Source organism: Brassica napus, chromosome C6 (genome assembly GCF_020379485.1).
Source record: "Brassica napus cultivar Da-Ae chromosome C6, Da-Ae, whole genome shotgun sequence".
Lineage (NCBI taxonomy): Eukaryota > Viridiplantae > Streptophyta > Magnoliopsida > Brassicales > Brassicaceae > Brassica > Brassica napus.
In genome coordinates, this window is record NC_063449.1 from 21,006,632 (window position 1) to 21,027,128 (window position 20,497).

Consider the following 20,497-nt stretch of genomic DNA (forward strand, 5'->3'; position numbering starts at 1 on the left):
TTTTGAAAAAAAATAAAAATTATTTTTTTATGTTTTAAAATTATAGTATTTCTAATTTAAACTTTTTTATAATTTTGTTTTCATTATTTTTGAAACTATGTTTTAAAAAAAAATAAAATTTTAAAACGGTATATAAATATATATCTTTTAATATTAATAATTAATTAAATTAGACTTTTTACTTATATAATTTTGTAAACATTTGTATTTTTCATAACAAAAATTTTAAACTATGGATAACAAAACTTGAATGTGTGACTTTTAATAGTTTTAGTAATTTATACTCGTTTTTTAAAATTTAAATTATAACATATACAGAAAAATCTAAATTTTTATTATATAGTTAATGTGGTTGTTTAACTTATTTTAATAGTTTAAAATTAAACAATTATGATAGAAAATACATTAAATTTTATCAAATCTTTATTATTCAAAATGATTAATTGCAATATATATTTTAGCCATATTAGGAAATTTTGTAACTTTTATTTAAGAAAATAATAAAGAATATTAATAATGAATTTATGGTTAGTTTAATAAAAAGTTTATTATATAATTAAATGGACCAACCTATTTATCTAATGATTCTAAGAATCATCCTAGTGATGACACGTAACTACCAAAAGAAGTTGTAATGTTTTTCAAATAATATATAGGGAATATAGAGTTAGTTGTAATGTTTCTCAAATAATATATAGGGGATATAGAGTTAGATCTAATCCATGGAAAGTTAATCACAAATTTGAAGAACACTACGGACGATAGTACCAGTTCATATGATAACTGGATGATCCACTTGTTAAAACTAATAACCAACGAACCAATTAGGTTCAAATGTAAGAAGTACATATAGGATCATAAAAACTGCTTTTATATGAATTTACCCTATATCTATCACTCTAATTGGACCGCATAATACATGATTGGACCCTTTTTTTAGAAACACGATTAAACCTTTAGTAAAATTGATTATAAATTTTATGGTGAAAGATCACTTGAAATCTGATTTATATACCACAATATCCTGCAAGTTTATGTGATTCACTGTCTTAGTCATAACAGATTTGTTCATTGTTATTTCACTAACTGTTTTTTGATCCTTGCTGTGTATTTCTTGGCCAGATACTCGAATGAAATAGGGACCGAGGTGCTTGGTCTCATCTATTGTAACGTTGTTTGGAACAAAAAAAATGTTGAATGTAAGTAGATGGATTTATTATACAGTTTAGTCTTACAAATGTAATCCTAATTTAAAATTACGATACCAAATATGATTTGAAGTTCTGTTATTAATAAACCGGTGAGCACCCATACCGTATTATGTATGTCTCGACTTGATGTTAGGAGTTTTCAAGGCTCCTAAGACAAATGTTGTAGTATAAGTGATTGTCGAACCAGTTCTGAGGGATATCAAAGCACTGAGAATGCAAGTACTCACTTAATCTAAGTGCAACCAATGATTTAGATGGGTTTTAAACTACTACTAATACTAGAAAGCAATAACAAAATGATACTTTCTTGACTAAGGGAAAAGAGAATTCATGGGCATAAGGATTAGACCTTGGGTGATCAAGTATCGAACTAAGGATGACAAATGATCAATCAAGCTATCAACCTTAAGCCTAGACACAATTCTAAGCAAGCTCTATGTCTAAATAAATGCTCATTTGCTAACATATCTCAAACATCAAATGTCTTTGGTTGAATAATATGAAAGCAATCATTACTAACAAGTCTATTAGCTATCTTAGCACCTTTAACAACAAATGTCTTTGGCAAAGTATACTAAAAGCCTAGGAGAGTTGTCTCAGACATTTCATCAAACACCTTTCGGGTGGAAAATGCCTATTGATCAACTTTTGAGTGGCCAACTCAGAAGATGCATTAGGAATACTCTACTAGCAAGGAACAAGAATGATCTACACTAAAACATCCTAGAACTAACCTAATCACCCTTAATCTCTCTAACCCATGAATTCAAAAGGTGATTACTCACTAATCTCCATGATTCCTCTTAAACCCATATTGGATTTCAGATTAATCATGTAGAGAAATAGATAAGAAATCAACAATAACACAAGAACATAACAATCAAAATCCAAAAGATAAACTTCTCCAGAGAGTTTTTGTGTATTTCTCAATAGATCAAAAGATAATCTGTCTGGTGACTACAAAACATGTTTAAAACATAGGTTTTAGAAATGTAAAACGTGCATCATGAAATGACCAAAAGGGCCTTAAGTAAAATAGAAATCAACCCAACAATAGACGCGGAGCGACCTCAGAATGTCACTCCGAGAGGTCGCTCTGGCCTTCGGGAGCGACCTCAGTGGGTCGCTCTGAGAGGTCGCTCTGGGCTTCGCTTCGTGTCGTCTCGTCATAGAGACGCGAGCGACCTCGGGGTGTCGCTTTGGGAGGTCGCTCAGAGAGGGGTGTGAGATGCGAGCGACCTCGGCGCGTCGCTGTGGGCAAGTCGCTTCACTGAGTGAATATGGCGAGCGACTTCACGGGGTCGCTCCAGCTAGGTCGCTCTGAGAGGTGCTTTGGAGCGACCTCATGACGTCGCTGCGGAACTTCGCTCCCCTGCTCTGCTCATCCAGTGATCACATATTTCACCTCCTTTGAGCTCCAAATGCATCTAAATAGCCCCAAGAACTCCATGTGGCACTCCAACACCTGATATAGACTCATGTATGCAAAATGTAACCTAAACATGGCTAAATCCTAGTCTATATGATCAAAATGCACATGGATGAATGGATAAGATAATGGAAATATGCAAGATATCAATTCCCCCAAACTTGTTCTTTTACTTGTCCACAAGTGAACTTTCTAGAACTCATAGGGAGAGAGGTTTATAGGTGGGAGCTCATAGCCAAAAGAAACACAACTAGTACTCGATTCAACATCTAATCCAGCATGAGCACACTCTCTTATTACACTCTAGCTTCTCTAGGCCTATCTCAACTCTTTTTGCCCTTACACTCATCATCAAGCATCCACACATTCAAATCAACCAACTCTCACATTCATTAAGCACAAAACATCAGGTGAATTCTTGCAAATGGTAAGTTGGTCCAAGTCATTTGGTTGGGTGAGGGAAGGCTTTTATTCAAGTGATTCAAGAGGTTCGAAACATAAAATCTTTAAGGTGGTTTACTCTCGAAACAAGTAGCCTTGACATTGCACATAATATATCTAAGAAAGGGATCAACTCATGCATACAATGCTCAATCTCCATTGTTCTACCATTTTCCCAAACATACAATTACACAATCATTCTCAAATGTCAAACCCAACTCACATCTCTCACCAAAAGATCCTAAGAACATTAATTCCTTCTCTTTGAAATCTACAAGAGATTTTTCACAACCTCAAAACATTACTTAGCTCCTAACAACTTTGCTAGCCCCCTTTTTCTTTCTTTTTCTTTTCTTTTCATATTTTATTTCTTTTTTTATTTCTTTTTTTTTTTTAAATGGGGGCCAAGACTTTTCATAACTTGAGCTAGAGGTTTTTCTACTTATCCCAGTAAGACAATTCACATAAACACAAAGAGTTATTTCTTTTCTTTTTTCATTGCTCCCAAATCATAATCACAACTCTCACCCCCCCCCCCCCCCCCACCTATAGCTAGACAATAGAGTGCCCAATCTAGCAAGAATGAAGATCAAACATTGTCTTTTCCGATACTCTCAACATTATGCACATGTAAGACTTTCCGAAGAAGGCCTCACTCATCAAACAATGAAAGCTTAAAAGGAGGGAAAGGTTTTGGGAGTGGTCTACCACTAGAGTTTGTCAGAATAAGATTGGCATAAAGGATGTGACAACTCAGGTGTGTATAGCCATGACTCAGTACACAAGGGACCATGAGCAAGAAGCATTAAGTTCGTTTAGTTCAAATAAGGTTGTAGTTGGCTTCAAAGACTGAGTTTCAGCAATCAACAAGTTTCAGGAAGAGTTTTCAAGGCTCGAAACATACAAGTCTTTTTGAGAGGTGCAAAAGCTACTCAGGTGCAACGTAGTGTTCTTTACAAGGCATTTAAAATCATTGCTCCCAATGCAAGTAAATGCAACCTATATGCTCTAGACTCTCCTAGAAATGCCAATGATGCAAACTAAATGAAATTTTTTTTTATGCAAATATATATGTATAATGCAATGCATGAGACTTAAATCATCAAAGCAAACGTGATCAAATACTTGGTACCTCCCCCAAACTTAAATGACACAGTCTCTGTGTTGTCAAGGAGAGAGAGATATCCAAAAAGAGAAAACTAATATGCAAAAACGAAATGGTATATACAAGGGAAAGTAGTGGGTTACCTTCTATGGAGAATGAGTAGAGGGAGATGCTCCCTCCTCGTCGTCCTCAGGTGGTAACTCTTCAAGGTTCTCATCAGCAAAAGTGCCCATCTCTTCAATGTAGGAGGCTTGCCCGAACACAGTTGGTTTCTTCATTTTCTCCTTGATGTCAAAGTGGAGAACATGCCCTTTACCCAAATGGAGATCAATCGTGCCCGCTTTCACCTTAACAATTGCTCCTGCTGTAGCTAAGAATGGCCTTCCAAGAATCAATGGGTCTTGAGCCTCCTCACCCATCTCAAGCACCACAAAATCTGTAGGTATCTCATATTTTCCAATCTTCACAGGTAGGTCCTCTAAGATGCCCACAGGGTACTTCACTGAACGATCAGCTAACACCAGAGAGAGTTTACACTTCTTGTACTGAGTGAATCCAAGCTTCTTTGCAACAGACAAAGGCATCACGCTGACACTAGCTCCCAAATCGCAGAGACATTTCTCAAATATCATAGGTCCAAGAGCACAAGGTAGTGTGAAGCATCCTGGATCCTCTAACTTCTCTGGAACATCAAGCCTTTGGATGATGGCACTACACTCATGGGTAAGAATCATCATGCTTTCCATTTCCTTTTTCTTTGCAGCTACAACATCTTTCAGGAACTTGTTGTATTGAGGAATCAACATGAAAGCATCGATGATGGGCATTGCAACCTGAGCTTCACTCATTTGCTTGTCAAACAAAGCCTTGTACTTCTCTAGCAGCTGCCTCTTGAATCTACCAGGGAATGGGAGTTTGGGTTCATAGGGAGGAGGAACAAAAGAATTCTCACTTGCTGGAGCAAGAACTTCACCATCCTTCACTGTTTTCTTCTCTTCCCCAACCTTTCCTTTACCCTTGGCTTCCACAATCTTCTCCAAGATTTCATCATTGATTTTCTCATCAACAATCACCACTTCATCATCTAAGTTGATGGCCACCTCCTCACCTAGTTTCTCAGCATCCCTGGTGAGGGTTGTAGGAGGTAACTGCTTACCACTCCTAAGGGTGATAGCTTTGGCCTCCTTGGGGTTTTGGTCAGATTTTCCAGGTAGAGATCCTTGCTGGCGAGTCTGGTGAGTGTTCATGGAAGCAAACTGATTCTCTAAATTCTTGACTGTAGAAGCAAGATGTGAGAACTTGTTGTTGAGCTCATTGTAGCTCCCATCAATCTTGGAATGAAGGTTTTTCAACTCATAACCAACATGCTTCTCACTTCTAGTCTGAGACTCCAAGATTTGTTTCAGCAGGGTGTCAGTGCTACTCTCTTGAGGAGCAGAGGAACCAGATGAGGGGTTTTGCTGAGGTTGATAGCTGCCTTGCTGGTTGTTTCGAAGCGGATAACCACTCTATTGGTTGTTGGGATAGGATTTCTGTTGGTAGTTGTTGTACTGAAAGTTAGGCTCTTTTTTGTACCAGCTACCATTGTTGTTGATGAAACACAGCTCTTCCTGACCTTCCAAACCCTCAACCTCATGGACAACAGGTGGTGTATCCTGGCTTGGGTTACCAACAAAGTGCAGCTGCTCTTGTGTGGCTTTATCAACAAGGAGGATGTCTATCTTATCCTGTAGAGCTTTCAACTCCTTCCTCGTCTGCTTATCATCTGTTCGACTGCTTTTGTCGTGGTCTCCACTGTAGACTGCATCACTCTTTACCATGTTGTCAACCAGCTCCTCTGCATCTTCCTCAGTTCTCCCCAAGAAGAACCCATTGCTAGCTGTATCCAGTCTGGCCCTGTACTTAGGAAGAGCACCACGGTAGAATGTGCTCAGCAAGCTCTCCTTAGAGAAACCATGGTGTGGGCATTGAGCTTGGTAGCCCTTGAATCTCTCCCAGGCTTCACTGAATCCTTCCAAGTTCTTCTGTTGGAAACTGGAGATCTCATTTCTTAGCTTAGTAGTTCTTGAGAATGAGAAGAATTTCTCCAAGAATGCTCTCTTGCAGTCATCCCAAGTGGTGATAGAATCGCTGGGTAGAGAATTCTCCCACTGACGTGTCTTATCCCCCAAAGAGAAAGGGAATAGCTTGAGCTTTAAAGCATCTTCGGACACACCATTGGTTTTTGACAACCCGCAGTAGCTGTCAAACCTGTCCAAGTGATCAAATGGATCCTCTAGAGCCAAGCCATGATACTTGTTGTTCTCAATCACGTTGAGGAGTCCTGATTTGATCTCGAAGTTGTTGGCTGCTACAGCCGGTGCTCGGATTCCCAGTCTATGACCATGAATGTTGGGCCGGTCATAAGTACCAATGGGTCGAGCTGCCCGCGGTTGGTGTTCTGCCCCTTGCGGTTGATCTTCCATATCAATATAGAATCTCTGCAAGTGGGCTTGTTGTTCTTCTTCTCTTCTAGCTCTAGCACACTCCCTCTCAAAAGCTCTGATGTCTGCTACTATTGTAACTAGGTTTGATGGACCTCTGCTCCTCAAGTTCATACACCTGGAAGTGAAAGGTAGGTGAGGAAGAAGAATCAGTAACAAAACAAAATTAAAATGACTTAGTCTCAAGCAAGTGACTAAATCTCAATGTTTAAATCTACTCAGAATTTGGCAACGGCGCCAATTTGATGTTAGGAGCTTTCAAGGCTCCTAAGACAAATGTTGTAGTATAAGTGATTGTCGAACAAGTTCTGAGGGATATCAAAGCACTGAGAATGCAAGTACTCACTTAATCTAAGTGCAACCAATGATTTAGATGGGTTTTAAACTACTACTAATACTAGAAAGCAATAACAAAATGATACTTTCTTCACTAAGGGAAAAGAGAACTCATGGGCATAAGGATTAGACCTTGGGTGATCAAGTATCGAATTAAGGATGGCAAATGATCAATCAAACTATCAACCTTAAGCCTAGACACAATTCTAAGCAAGCTCTATGTCTAGATAAATGCTCATTTGCTAACATATCTCAAACATCAAATGTCTTTGGTTGAATAATATGAAAGGAATCATAACTGACAAGTCTATTAGCTATCTTAGCACCTTTAACAACAAATGTCTTTGGCAAAGTATACTAAAAGTCTAGGAGAGTTGTCTCAGACATTTCATCAAACACCTTTCGGGTGGGAAATGCCTATTGATCAACTTTTGAGTGACCAACTCAGAAGATGCATTAGGAATACTCTACTATCAAGGAACAAGAATGATCTACACTAAAACATCCTAGAACTAACCTAATCACTCTTAATCTCCCTAACCCATGAATTCAAAAGGTGATTACTCACTAATCTCCATGATTCCTCTTAAACCCATATTGGATTTCAGATTAATCATGTAGAGAAATAGATAAGAAATCAACAATAACACAAGAACATAACAATCAAAATCCAAGAGATAAACTTCTCCAGAGAGTTTTTGTGTATTTCTCAATAGATCAAAAGATAATCTGTTTGGTGGCTACAAAACATGTTTAAAACATAGGTTTTAGAAATGTAAAACGTGCATCATGAAATGACCAAAAGGTCCTTAAGTAAAATAGAAATCGACCCAACAATAGACGCGGAGCGACCTCAGAATGTCGCTCCGAGAGGTCGCTCTAGCCTTCGGGAGCGACCTCAGTGGGTCGCTCTGAGAGGTCGCTCCGGGCTTCGCTTCGTGTCGTCTTGCCATAGAGATGCGAGCGACCTCGGGGTGTCGCTTTGGGAGGTCGCTCCGAGAGGGGTGTGATATGCGAGCGACCTCGGCGCGTCGCTCTGGGCAAGTCGCTTCACTGGGTGAATATGGCGAGCGACTTCAAGGGGTCGCTCCAGCTAGGTCGCTCTGAGAGGTGCTTTGGAGCGACCTCATGACGTCGCTGCGGAACCTCGCTCCCCTGCTCCGCTCGTCCAATGATCACATATTTCACCTCCTTTGAGCTCCAAATGCATCCAAATAGCCCCAAGAACTCCATGTGGCACTCCGACACCTGATAGAGACTCATGTATGCAAAATATAACCTAAACATGGCTAAATCCTAGTCTATATGATCAAAATGCACATGGATGAATGTATAAGATAATGGAAATATGCAAGATATCAACTTACATATAATATTAGAGGTCCACAATAGCATTTACGTGATTTCTCTAGTAATGTAGGTCCATTCAATTAAAATTCGTGAGGAGAGCTGTGGTGTTGATACCTCAACACTAAAACTTAAGTCACAACTTAAAAATGTTTTTCTTTTAATATATACTATATTTTGATCCGCGCTTTAAAAGCACGGGTTTTTTTCCGCTTAAAGTTTTCTTTACGACTAAAATAATTTGAGAAATGTAATAATTCATAAATGAATATTTTAATTTAATAGAAAACTTAAATTTATTATCTTTTTATTGTTATTTTTAAATGAGTATTTATGTTTACAATTCAACTTGATTTTTTAAATGATTTAAATTGATATTACTTTTTGAGAAAATTTTAAATTGATATTTCTCAAATCAATTAAATTTATTATGTTGTGATTTTTTTTTTTGTTGAAAGTCGTTTTTTAAATGTCATTTTTTCAATTTTAAAATGATAATAAAGTATTTATTACTATGTTAATAAAGATTTACATAATTCAATACAAGTAATCCAATAATTATAAAAAGTTATAATTATATTATTTAATTTTTGTTCATATAAATAAAATAAATATTGAGAATGGTTCACAAAAAAGAGAAAAAAATTGGAATTGGACCGAATGGCCCAAGGTGAAAGATTTGTAAATTGGACAAATTTATAAGTTGGCCCGAATGGCCCAAACATGTATTTAGATTTCTCCGACAAACTTATGTTTTATGTCTATCGATGTTTTAAGAAAAAACAGAAAAAGAAAGAAAAAATTCTTCTTTCGACGTTTCTTCTCCTTTCTGAGATGTTGAACCAATAGCCATGGCGATTTGAAGCTAGAGAAATCATAAAATCCATTCTGATAAACGCTGTAATGATTGCTTGAAGAGGTGAATACTGAGGGTAGCAAATATGATTTAGAAGAGTCAAACCGATGGTCAGAAACTTGGTAGATTCACCGAGGACTTCTCCTATTCCGATCTCGTAAGGTTCCGTTCTCTAACCTTTTATCTTTAGATTATATAGATTCTTTACACGACTCTAACATCGATCAAGATCTTAAAAAAAATTTGTAACTGTTATGTATGTCAGATATGAAGTCAATAGTGCGAAGAACGATGAGTTTGAGATGGTTGTCGATTTTGTCAAATCAGATATCTTTGACAAAGAGATAATAAGATTTGAAAGACAATAAACGGTAAACATAATATCACAATTTTAATCCATAGTTAACAGTTAATCTGTGATTTTTTAAACACCAATATCGATATGTAACATTTTTTTCTGATTTTCTCGTGCACGTCAGATTGGAATGGTTTTTAATATATAGTCAGAAGAAGATCTGAAGCAATCAATATCTGATCTATTAAAATTGATTCGAAAACATCTCTGGAATAATCTCCAGCCAAATAACACTGGAAACAAATAGTAAGATTCATCTGACAATTACTATTTCTATTAGATGTGTTAACTGTTTGTTTAGTTTTTAATCTTATCATTTTTTTTTCAGGAAAAATATATATTTGAAGTATTATCAACCAGTTCCAGATACAAAGATTATGAATTTCATTATTCTATGAAGATAACCATGACTTTAAAATTAAAGATAAGGTATTTCTTGAAACTTTGTTTTCTTTTATATCATAATATATTTTGTGTTTCATCTAGCAAAGAGAAATAAGACTTATATTGGGTTTTGTTTGCAGGAGAGATAATGAGATGATTCAGAAAGGAACTAATAGCATAAGTACATCAAACCCGATAAAAGATAAGTTTTACAGACTTTGACATGCATTTTTAAGTCATTTTAAAGTCATGTTTATAGTATAGATGTTTGGTTGATTTTGGTTAAACCCTGATTTTGGTGGAGGGGAAAACAACAAATTTAATAATATCACTTCCAATTTTAGTATAAATCTTGGATTTTCTGGACAACTTTGAAAACAATGAAAATAAATATAGCAAATAACAAATGAAAGAAAAAAAGTCAAATAAATTATCTGAAGCATACTTTATTATAAGTAGTTTAACAATAAACATGCTTTAAAAACCAAAAAATACCAAACCATTATTAAAAAACAAAAACACAAATTGCTTCAGAAAGTAAGAAAACAAATAAAACCAAATAATAAAAATAGAAATTTCAGGCCAGCAAAATTAGGTGTTCTTGCTTGCTTCAGCCTCCAAATCACTCATCTTCTCCACCTTGATAGCTTTTGAGCGAAGATTCTTTAAAGTCGAAGTGATTTCTGGGGCTGGGTCAGTCCATGCTTCCTTTCTCTTTGTGGATGGTGTGGACATTCCTTCGATGTGTTCTTGATTGTCAAGGAGATTGACAGAGCTCTTAGAAATTAAAAACATTAACTTTAGCAAGACTCGTTGTTAATAATAAAAATGCAGTAAAGGATGTAAAGATAAATAACTGAAAAAAATAAGCATACAATCATACCTCTTCTCCTCCACTTGTAAGAGCGAGATCTTGATCAGAATGAGAATTCTCTAGATTGTCTTCTTCAGTGAAAACAATCCTTCTGTCTTTGTAGATTTTCTCAACCTTGTAAATTTCAGATCCATACAAAACATGTCCCTTTTCCACATAAATTCCAAATGTGAAAGTCTTCCCAACAACAGCAAAGATGGGGTCGGGCAAATCCGTAGGATCCTCAAGCTTAACTACAAAAGATTAATTAACTATATTAGTAACAACTACGTAATTTTGTAGCTAGGAATAGATGAGAGTAAACGTGGATGGGTATCGTTCCATATATATAGTATTAGGCTGATATTAGGTTAGTCGAGGTCCTTAAAAGTCGCCTAATATTATGGAAAATCTATGGTTTCAGTTAAAGAAATCGATTGCGTAGTGTGATCAAGCAAAAAATAAAAATAACATTTATTGTTACCGAGATATTTACATATATCAATATATTTAAAATTCTGTTGCCATAAAGCATCTAATAATATCTATGATGATAACAGAGATATACATTTTTAGTTGATGAAAATAACTTATGGCCAAGGTTTAAGATATGGTGCATTAAATTCGTAATCACATCCACGCTATTAGATATTATTAACTACTTCTTTTTTTCTCATAAAAATTAGCAAATAATTATATAAATTTTACAAATTAATAACATATTGTGGTATATAATTAGGAAAATACAATAGTTCATGTTTATTTACAAAACAATCGGGAGTATTATCATATACGAATTGTTAAACAGATTGGGATGTAAACCAGTTTGTAACAGATTTGGAATATACCCTTGGCTTTTTTAATTTATAAACAAATAAATGTTTTGTAGCAAAAATATATTCGTTATACCACTTTTAAAAATATAATTAGTAAACAATAAAACAAACTGGATTGTAAAACAGATGGTATCGAATTCGGAATATACCATTGAATATTGTATTTTAAATTTGTTCCGATTTTGTAACAACTACATTTTCGTTTTTAATAAAAAACATTTATTATTAATTGGATCAAAATGAGTTTAGGGTTTAGGGTATAAGAAGCAAACACTAAAACCATTCTGTAAAATTAGTATAGGGTTTAGATAGTGTATTTTGGGGCATAGTTTCGACATTGTTGGGTTGGAAATCACTCACTATAATGATATAAGTTTTGTAGGAAACGACCACTTGAAGAGTAATTTAACGTGATTGTTAGGAAAGTGAGCTTAGGCTTCTTAATTTTAAAGATAAACATAGTGGACTTTACTGAACAAACAAAATACATAATATCCAGTGGGTTATGATGTGGGCTGGACCCGAAAAAAACTACATAAAACCCAACATAAAAGTACTATATCGTGAGTATTAAGATTACCTGAGTACCCTTAATTATGCCTGCGATTTCAAAAAAAGAAAAGGGCAATTTTAGGTAAAAAAAAAAATAGGATCCGGGTATTCTACATAATCTAAACAGCTTGTAACAAAAATAAGAAAATGGAGATGAAACAGAGTCGGTTTGAGCTTGTCCATGGGGGTCTTGGTGCAAGATAGAACCACATTAAAAAAAAAAAAAGGGACCACATTTCGAGGCTACCGGTCACAGCATGATTGCAGTGGATTTGACTGCATCGAAGTATAAGCGCAAACAAAGTTGAAGAGATGGAGAGTTTACAAGATTAAACGAAACCGTTGCTTTTTTTTGTGCGCTCGCTTTAGAGAAATACCAGAAGAACCCATCTACACACTAATATTACAAATCATTTAAATTTTCTATTAACTTTAGTCTTGATTTGATCAGACAAGAACTTGGAGACTCTTCTTTTTCTCTCTCGACAGAAGCTTGGACAAATCTTTCATCTTTGTGTTTACTATTTTTTTTTTGGGGAAAAGTTAGTGAAAAAATTATATATTTCTCTCCTTATTTATAATCACTAATTAATAATAGTTTCCTAAACATAATTAAATTAGAATATTAACTTTCCAAACTTGCATCTTATATATTAAAACAGAAATAACAACTTTGATTCATGTGTGATTTTTTAAATTGGACCCTCTAAGAATTTTATTAAACATATTTTTGTTTTATCTAAACATATATAAAATTTAAACCTTAGTATAGATTAAATATTTTATTTTCTTTACCTTACCATCAATCCAAACGTTATATCGTGAGCTGCTATAGACGTGGACGAGAGAGATCTATAGAATTTAAGAATCAGTGGAAATCATTATCATCACCATGCTTTCTATGAGAAAATCTACAGAAGCTATGATGCCCAAACCAAACCCTAATCCATAAATTGAAGAGAGGATCAAAGAGAATCTTCAAATGATGCAAAATCTTAGCATCATGAATCTCTCCCGGCATCCAATCATCAAAAAACCGATCCATAACTCTAAGTAATCAACTCTTCAGCTTCCTCCTTCACGGCAACCTTCCAGTTAAAATCTTCGCTTCTCCTTCTATGATTCTCCTTTAACTGATTGAAAGATTAGGGTTTGAAATTCACTTGAAATTAGCGTTTATAATTTATCCTTTGGAATATGAGTAAATATGAATTGAAATTAAGGTTCACGAGTTCTTTATAGAAGAGGATTTCATGGTTTATGATTTTTTATTCTTGGCACTCATGTTATCTAAAAAGAAGGTGTCAGTGTGAAACATAGGAAATGTAAGCGAGAGAGGTTGATGATTAGTGAAGGGTCAACGCTCGAGGTTTACATAAAACATGAGAAGCAGCTTGGGAACACAGAACGAAGCTGGATTTGTTTTGTTGATGGCTGTGGGTAAACAGATTTATGTTCCCTTTAAGGGTAAACTCTTCTCTTTACTCATAGATCTTAATCCAAGATTCAAACAAAATTAAGTGAACCAAACTCATGTTCATTTTTTGTCTCGAGATAACATATTTCACATCTTATTAGTTGAATGTCGGTTTGATTTCTGGGTGAGTATTCATTTTATGATTGCTCATGAACTATTTTCATTCAACGAGTTTGTCTAAATTTTAGGTGTTATCTTATATAGTAATTGTTTTAACTTTTGTGTTGCGTGTAGAACATTAGTGACAAATTGCCATGATCAAAACAGAGGAGAAAAGATTGTGCTAGATTCATGTAATGTAAGAAGATAGGTCTTAAAAAGTTTCAATAGCTATGAATTGGAAGATACTCTGACGATGGACAAGGTCAGTTCTTTTTTTCTTTGAGAGAGATTTTGTTTGCTTTTTGTTTCCATTGTTTTGTTAATTAATGATTATATTATTGTGATTCTTATCATCATCAGAGTCTGAAAGAGTTTTCTCCTACAAGTGTTTACAGTTGTGTCATCTTTGCCCCTTCTAATGATTGATCGTGTTGGAGAGAGAGCATCAGTTTTAGATTTAAATATTTTGTTAAAAAAAAAATCAGTTCAAGAAATTTTGTATATTTTAGGCACAAAAAGAAGTTTTGCATATTATTATTATTATTATTTGGAACACCTTGCATATTATTACTTTCATGACTTAAATACAAACAAACGATTAAATTGATGGAGTCCACCGGTAGTTACTAGAAAATAGTTTCATCTCACCATGAATTGTATGTAGATTATATCATGAAAAGTTTTCAATTTAACATATTAGAAACATATATCAGTGTTTTTTGTTTAATATTCAATAGTGATAATGTTTAAATATTAGTGTAGATGAATATTTTAAAATTTTATAAATACAAATAAACTTACTAAATAATAAGTTATTTATTTTTATTACTTATAATTTTAATTAAAAATTACAGGTAAATAATTGATTTCATAATATATAAGATAAATACAAATACTTTTTAAATTTGTTGAAATTTGCATATATTAGTTCGCAAATCTAATAAAATAAATACATAATAAAAACCACAGATACATGTAATGTAATGGCTTAAAACTATCATTTGAATGGACTAATATGTAAATTATAAAATTATTGTATCTAAAAGAATCATATGAACAAAAAAATAGATGATTAGTGTTAAAATATATATACATATACTATAAATGATGTAAAAACAAATATTTAAGTATATAAAACGAAAATAAACACCCGCACGGTTGTGCTGGTCGAAATCTAGTTAAGTATTAAAAGAAACATCAACAGCTATTTTTTTACTTTCCAAAATATATAATCAATATAAATGCTAATTACTTCCTAACTTATTGCATTTTTTGTTGGTAATCTTAACAAAATAAAATTTGTATTGGTTAATAAATACGAAAACTAAATTTACATATAACTATCTGATTTTTCTATAAATATAAGATTTTATATTTATAATTATTACTAAAATAAATAAAAATTATGGACCCTCTAAAATTTTGGATTTTGTTCGGCAGCTCCACTTGCACGTGTAAAAAGACGTTACTTCAGTAAACTCAAAGGTGATGAGCGAGATGTTCTTCCTCAACGGCGAGATATGTCTTCTTCTATGACTTGAATGCTTTTTGGCGTCAGATCGGGATAGAAGAGCCATCGAAGGCCTTCATATAACCCATGCTCTCGAGATCAAGGAATTTGACGGCGGATACTTACACTCAGGAGGATAGAGATCAATATTCCACTTTGAATGAAGAAGTGCAACAGCAACTTCTTTGATCGTGAGGTCTCTTACATGATCTGACTGTCCTCTGGCCTTAGATCAATTCAGATATTTAATCCCAGCAGTTTCACTTCAGAGTTTTGATTTGGTTGGATGGAGATCAGTCACTACTTCTATCGTATATAGGTTGTGGTTTGATGATGTGTTTCTAGGATCTGTTAGTCCATTGGCTACAGAGTGGTTCTTATGATCTGAGTTCTTTATAACTAAAGTTATCCTCATTGGCCCGTGGTATCATTGTTATTCAGCGAACCAAATAATCAATCCACTGAACTGATCATTTAAAGTTGTTGATTCAGATGAAAGCTTTTGGTTAAAATCTTCTTTGAGATTTTGTCTTGTTCCAATGTACCACTTTTCGGTGGACGATTCTGTATGAACTAATTACATGAGAATTTTGGGTCGGTTTTCAATAACAAAAACAGAGCGTAGTGGCATACAATCATTAGTGCTTCTTTCTGTTCTTTGATCTAGCCACCAACTATCTTAACCGGACCAATTATATTTTATCAGATTGCCCTTTGCATCTGATCGCTTGAACCGTATCAGTTTTTATGGTGTAGATGATATCTTGCATATTTCCATTATCTTATCCATTCATCCATGTGCATTTTGATCATATAGACTAGGATATAGCCATGTTTAGGTTACATTTTGCATACGTGAGTCTCTATCAGGTGTTGGAGTGCCACATGGAGTTCTTGGGGCTATTTGGATGCATTTGGAGCTCAAAGGAGGTGAAATATGTGATCATTGGACGAGCAGAGCAGGGGAGCGAGGTTCCACAGCGACGTCATGAGGTCGCTCCAAAGCACCTCTCAGAGCGACCTAGCTGGAGAGACCCCGTGAAGTCGCTCGCCATATTCACCCAGTGAAGCGACTTGCCCAGAGCGACGCGCCGAGGTCGCTCGCATCTCACACCCCTCTCGGAGCGACCTCCCAAAGCGACACCCCGAGGTCGCTCGCTTCTCTATGGCGAGACGACACGAAGCGAAGTCCGGAGCGACCTCTCAGAGCGACCCACTGAAGTCGCTCCCGAAGGCCAGAGCGACCTCTCGGAGCGACATGCCGAGGTCGCTCCGCGTCTATTGTTGGGTCAATTTTCTATTTTACTTAAGGGTCTTTTGGTCATTTCATTATGCACGTTTTTATTTTCTAAACCTATGTTTTAATACTCTGTAAGCCACCAGGAGGAGACTATCTTTTGATCTATTGAGAAATACACAAAAACTCTCTTGAGAAGTTCATCTCTTGGATTTTGATTGTTATGTTCTTGTGTTATTGTTGATTTCTTATCTATTTCTCTACATGATTAATCTGAAATCCAATATGGGTTTAAGAGGAATCATGGAGATTAGTGAGTAATCACCTTTTGAATTCATGGGTTAGGGAGATTAAGGGTGATTAGGTTAGTTCTAGGATGTTTTAGTGTAGATCATTCTTGTTCCTTGCTAGTAGAGTATTCCTAATGCATCTTCTGAGTTGGCCACTCAAAAGTTGATCAATAGGCATTTCCCACCCGAAAGGTGTTTGATGAAATGCCTGAGACAACTCTCCTAGGCTTTTAGTATACTTTGCCAAAGACATTTGTTGTTAAAGATGCTAAGATAGCTAATAGACTTGTTAGTAATGATTGCTTTCATATTATTCAACCAAAGACATTTGATGTTTGAGATATGTTAGCAAATGAGCATTCATCTAGACATAGAGCTTGCTTAGAATTGTGTCTAAGCTTAAGGTTGATAGTTTGATTGATCATTTGTCATCCTTAGTTCGATACTTGATCACCCAAGGTCTAATCCCTATGCCTATGAGTTCTCTTTTCGCTTAGTCAAGAAAGTATCATTCTGTTATTGCTTTCTAGTTTTAGTCATAGCTTAAAACCCATCTAAATCATTGGTTGCACTTAGATTAAGTGAGTACTTGCATTCTCAGTGCTTTGATATCCCTCAGAACTGGTTCGACAATCACTATACTACAACATTTGTCTTAGGAGCCTTGAAAACTCCTAACATCAAATTGGCGCCGTTGCCAAATTCTGAGTAGATTTAAACATTGAGATTTAGTCACTTGCTTGAGACTAAGTCATTTTAATTTTGTTTTGTTACTGATTCTTCTTCTTCACCTACCTTTCACTTTCAGGTGTATGAACTTGAGGAGCAGGGGTCCATCAAACCTAGTTCCAATAGTAGCAGACATCAGAGCTTTTGAGAGGGAGTGTGCTAGAGCTAGAAGAGATAAAGAACACCAGGCCCACTTGGATATTGATATGGCAGATCCACCGCAAGGGGCAGAACACCAACCGCGGGCAGCTCGACCCATTGGCACTTACGACTGCCCCAACATACTTGGTCATAGATTCGGAATCCGAGCACCAGCTGTGGCAGCCAACAACTTTGAGGTCAAGTCAGGACTCCTCAACGTGATCGAGAACAACAAGTATCATGGATTGGCTCTGGAGGACCCATTTGATCACTTGGATAGGTTCGACAGCTACTGTGGGTTGTCAAAAACCAATGGTGTGTCCGAAGATGCCTTAAAGCTCAAGCTATTCCCTTTCTCTTTGGGGGATAAGGCACGTCAGTGGGAGAAGTCTCTACCCAGCGACTCTATCACCACTTGGGATGAGTGCAAGAGAGCATTCTTGGAGAAATTCTTCTCATCCTCAAGAACTGCTAAGCTGAGAAATGAGATCTCCAGTTTTCAACAGAAGAACTTGGAAGGATTCAGTGAAGCCTGGGAGAGATTCAAGGGCTACCAAGCTCAATGCCCACACCATGGTTTCTCTAAGGAGAGCTTGCTGAGCACATTCTACCGTGGTGCTCTTCCTAAGTACAGGGCCAGACTGGATACAGCTAGCAATGGGTTCTTCTTGGGGAGAACTGAGGAAGATGCAGAGGAGCTGGTTGACAACATGGTAAAGAGTGATGCAGTCTACAGTGGAGACCACGACAGAAGCAGTCGAACAGATGATAAGCAGACGAGGAAGGAGTTGAAAGCTCTACAGGATAAGATAGACATCCTCCTTGCTGATAAAGCCACACAAGAGCAGCTGCACTTTGTTGGTAACCCAAGCCAAGATACACCACCTGTTGTCCATGAGGTTGAGGGTTTGGAAGGTCAGGAAGAGCTGTGTTTCATCAACAACAATGGTAGCTGGTACAAAAAAGAGCCCAACTTTCAGTACAACAACTACCAACAGAAATCCTATCCCAACAACCAACAGAGTGGTTATCCGCCTCGAAACAACCAGCAAGGCAGCTATCAACCTCAGCAAAACCCCTCATCTGGTTCCTCTGCTCCTCAAGAGAGCAGCACTGACACCCTGCTGAAACAAATCTTGGAGTCTCAGACTAGAAGTGAGAAGCATGTTGGATATGAGTTGAAAAACCTTCATTCCAAGATTGATGGGAGCTACAATGAGCTCAACAACAAGTTCTCACATCTTGCTTCTACAGTCAAGAATTTAGAGAATCAGTTTGCTTCCATGAACACTCACCAGACTCGCCAGCAAGGATCTCTACCTGGAAAATCTGACCAAAACCCCAAGGAGGCCAAAGCTATCACCCTTAGGAGTGGTAAGCAGTTACCTCCTACAACCCTCACCAGGGATGCTGAGAAACTAGGTGAGGAGGTGGCCATCAACTTAGATGATGAAGTGGTGATTGTTGATGAGAAAATCAATGATGAAATCTTGGAGAAGATTGTGGAAGCCAAGGGTAAAGGAAAGGTTGGGGAAGAGAAGAAAACAGTGAAGGATGGTGAAGTTCTTGCTCCAGCAAGTGAGAATTCTTTTGTTCCTCCTCCCTATGAACCCAAACTACCATTCCCTGGTAGATTCAAGAGGCAGCTGCTAGAGAAGTACAAGGCTTTGTTTGACAAGCAAATGAGTGAAGCTCAGGTTGCAATGCCCATCATCGATGCTTTCATGTTGATTCCTCAATACAACAAGTTCCTGAAAGATGTTGTAGCTGCAAAGAAGAAGGAAATGGAAAGCATGATGATTCTTACCCATGAGTGCAGTGCCATCATCCAAAGGCTTGATGTTCCAGAGAAGTTAGAGGATCCAGGATGCTTCACACTACCTTGTGCTCTTGGACCTATGGTATTTGAGAAATGTCTCTGCGATTTGGGAGCTAGTGTCAGCGTGATGCCTTTGTCTGTTGCAAAGAAGCTTGGATTCACTCAGTACAAGAAGTGTAAACTCTCTCTGGTGTTAGCTGATCGTTCAGTGAAGTACCCTGTGGGCATCTTAGAGGACCTACCTGTGAAGATTGGAAAATATGAGATACCTACAGATTTTGTGGTGTTTGAGATGGGTGAGGAGGCTCAAGACCCATTGATTCTTGGAAGGCCATTCTTAGCTACAACAGGAGCAATTGTTAAGGTGAAAGAGGGCACGATTGATCTCCATTTGGGTAAAGGACATGTTCTCCACTTTGACATCAAGGAGAAAATGAAGAAACCAACTGTGTTCGGGCAAGCCTTCTACATTGAAGAGATGGACACTCTTACTGATGAGCACCTTGAAGAGTTACCACCTGAGGACGACGAGGAGGGAGCATCTCCCTCTACTCATTCTCCATAGAAGGTAACCCACTACTTTCCCTTGTATATACCATTTCGTTTTTGCATATTAGTTTTCTCTTTTTGGGTATCTCTCTCTCCTTGACAACACAGAGACTGTGTCATTTAAGTTTGGGGGAGGTACCAAGTATTTGATCACGTTTGCTTTGATGATTTGAGTCTCATGCATTGCATTATACATATATATTTGCATTAAAAAAAAAAAAAATTCATTTAGTTTGCATCATTGGCATTTCTAGGAGAGTCTAGAGCATATAGGTTGCATTTACTTGCATTGGGAGCAATGATTTTAAATGTCTTGTAAAGAACACTACGTTGCACCTGAGTAGCTTTTGCACCTCTCAAAAAGACTTGTATGTTTCGAGCCTTGAAAACTCTTCCTAAAACTTGTTGATTGCTGAAACTCAGTCGTTGAAGCCAACTACAACCTTATTTGAACT

General features: G+C 36.4%; 1 long non-coding RNA gene and 2 other non-coding genes across 7 annotated transcripts; 2 read left to right on the plus strand and 1 right to left on the minus strand.

Annotated features, from left to right (window-relative positions):
• The first annotated feature begins 6,136 nt into the window (after positions 1-6,136).
• On the plus strand, positions 6,137-6,243 carry LOC125589334. The gene has a single exon (XR_007325522.1). It is a non-coding gene; the product is annotated as a small nucleolar RNA R71 (small nucleolar RNA).
• Positions 6,244-9,111: 2,868 nt separating this feature from the next.
• On the plus strand, positions 9,112-15,801 carry LOC106376990. 5 transcript variants are annotated; one of them, XR_001275732.3, is made up of 7 exons: positions 9,112-9,370; positions 9,474-9,579; positions 9,688-9,809; positions 9,892-9,992; positions 10,088-13,655; positions 13,900-14,029; positions 15,208-15,801. It is a non-coding gene; the product is annotated as an uncharacterized LOC106376990 (long non-coding RNA). The 5 variants fall into 5 exon arrangements; XR_002658008.2 differs by lacking the exon at positions 15,208-15,801 and adding an exon at positions 14,128-14,329; XR_002658010.2 differs by lacking the exon at positions 15,208-15,801 and adding an exon at positions 14,154-14,329.
• A 2,346-nt stretch (positions 15,802-18,147) lies between these two features.
• LOC125589309 lies at positions 18,148-18,254 on the minus strand. Its single transcript, XR_007325497.1, has one exon. It is a non-coding gene; the product is annotated as a small nucleolar RNA R71 (small nucleolar RNA).
• Between the last annotated feature and the right edge of the window lie 2,243 nt (positions 18,255-20,497).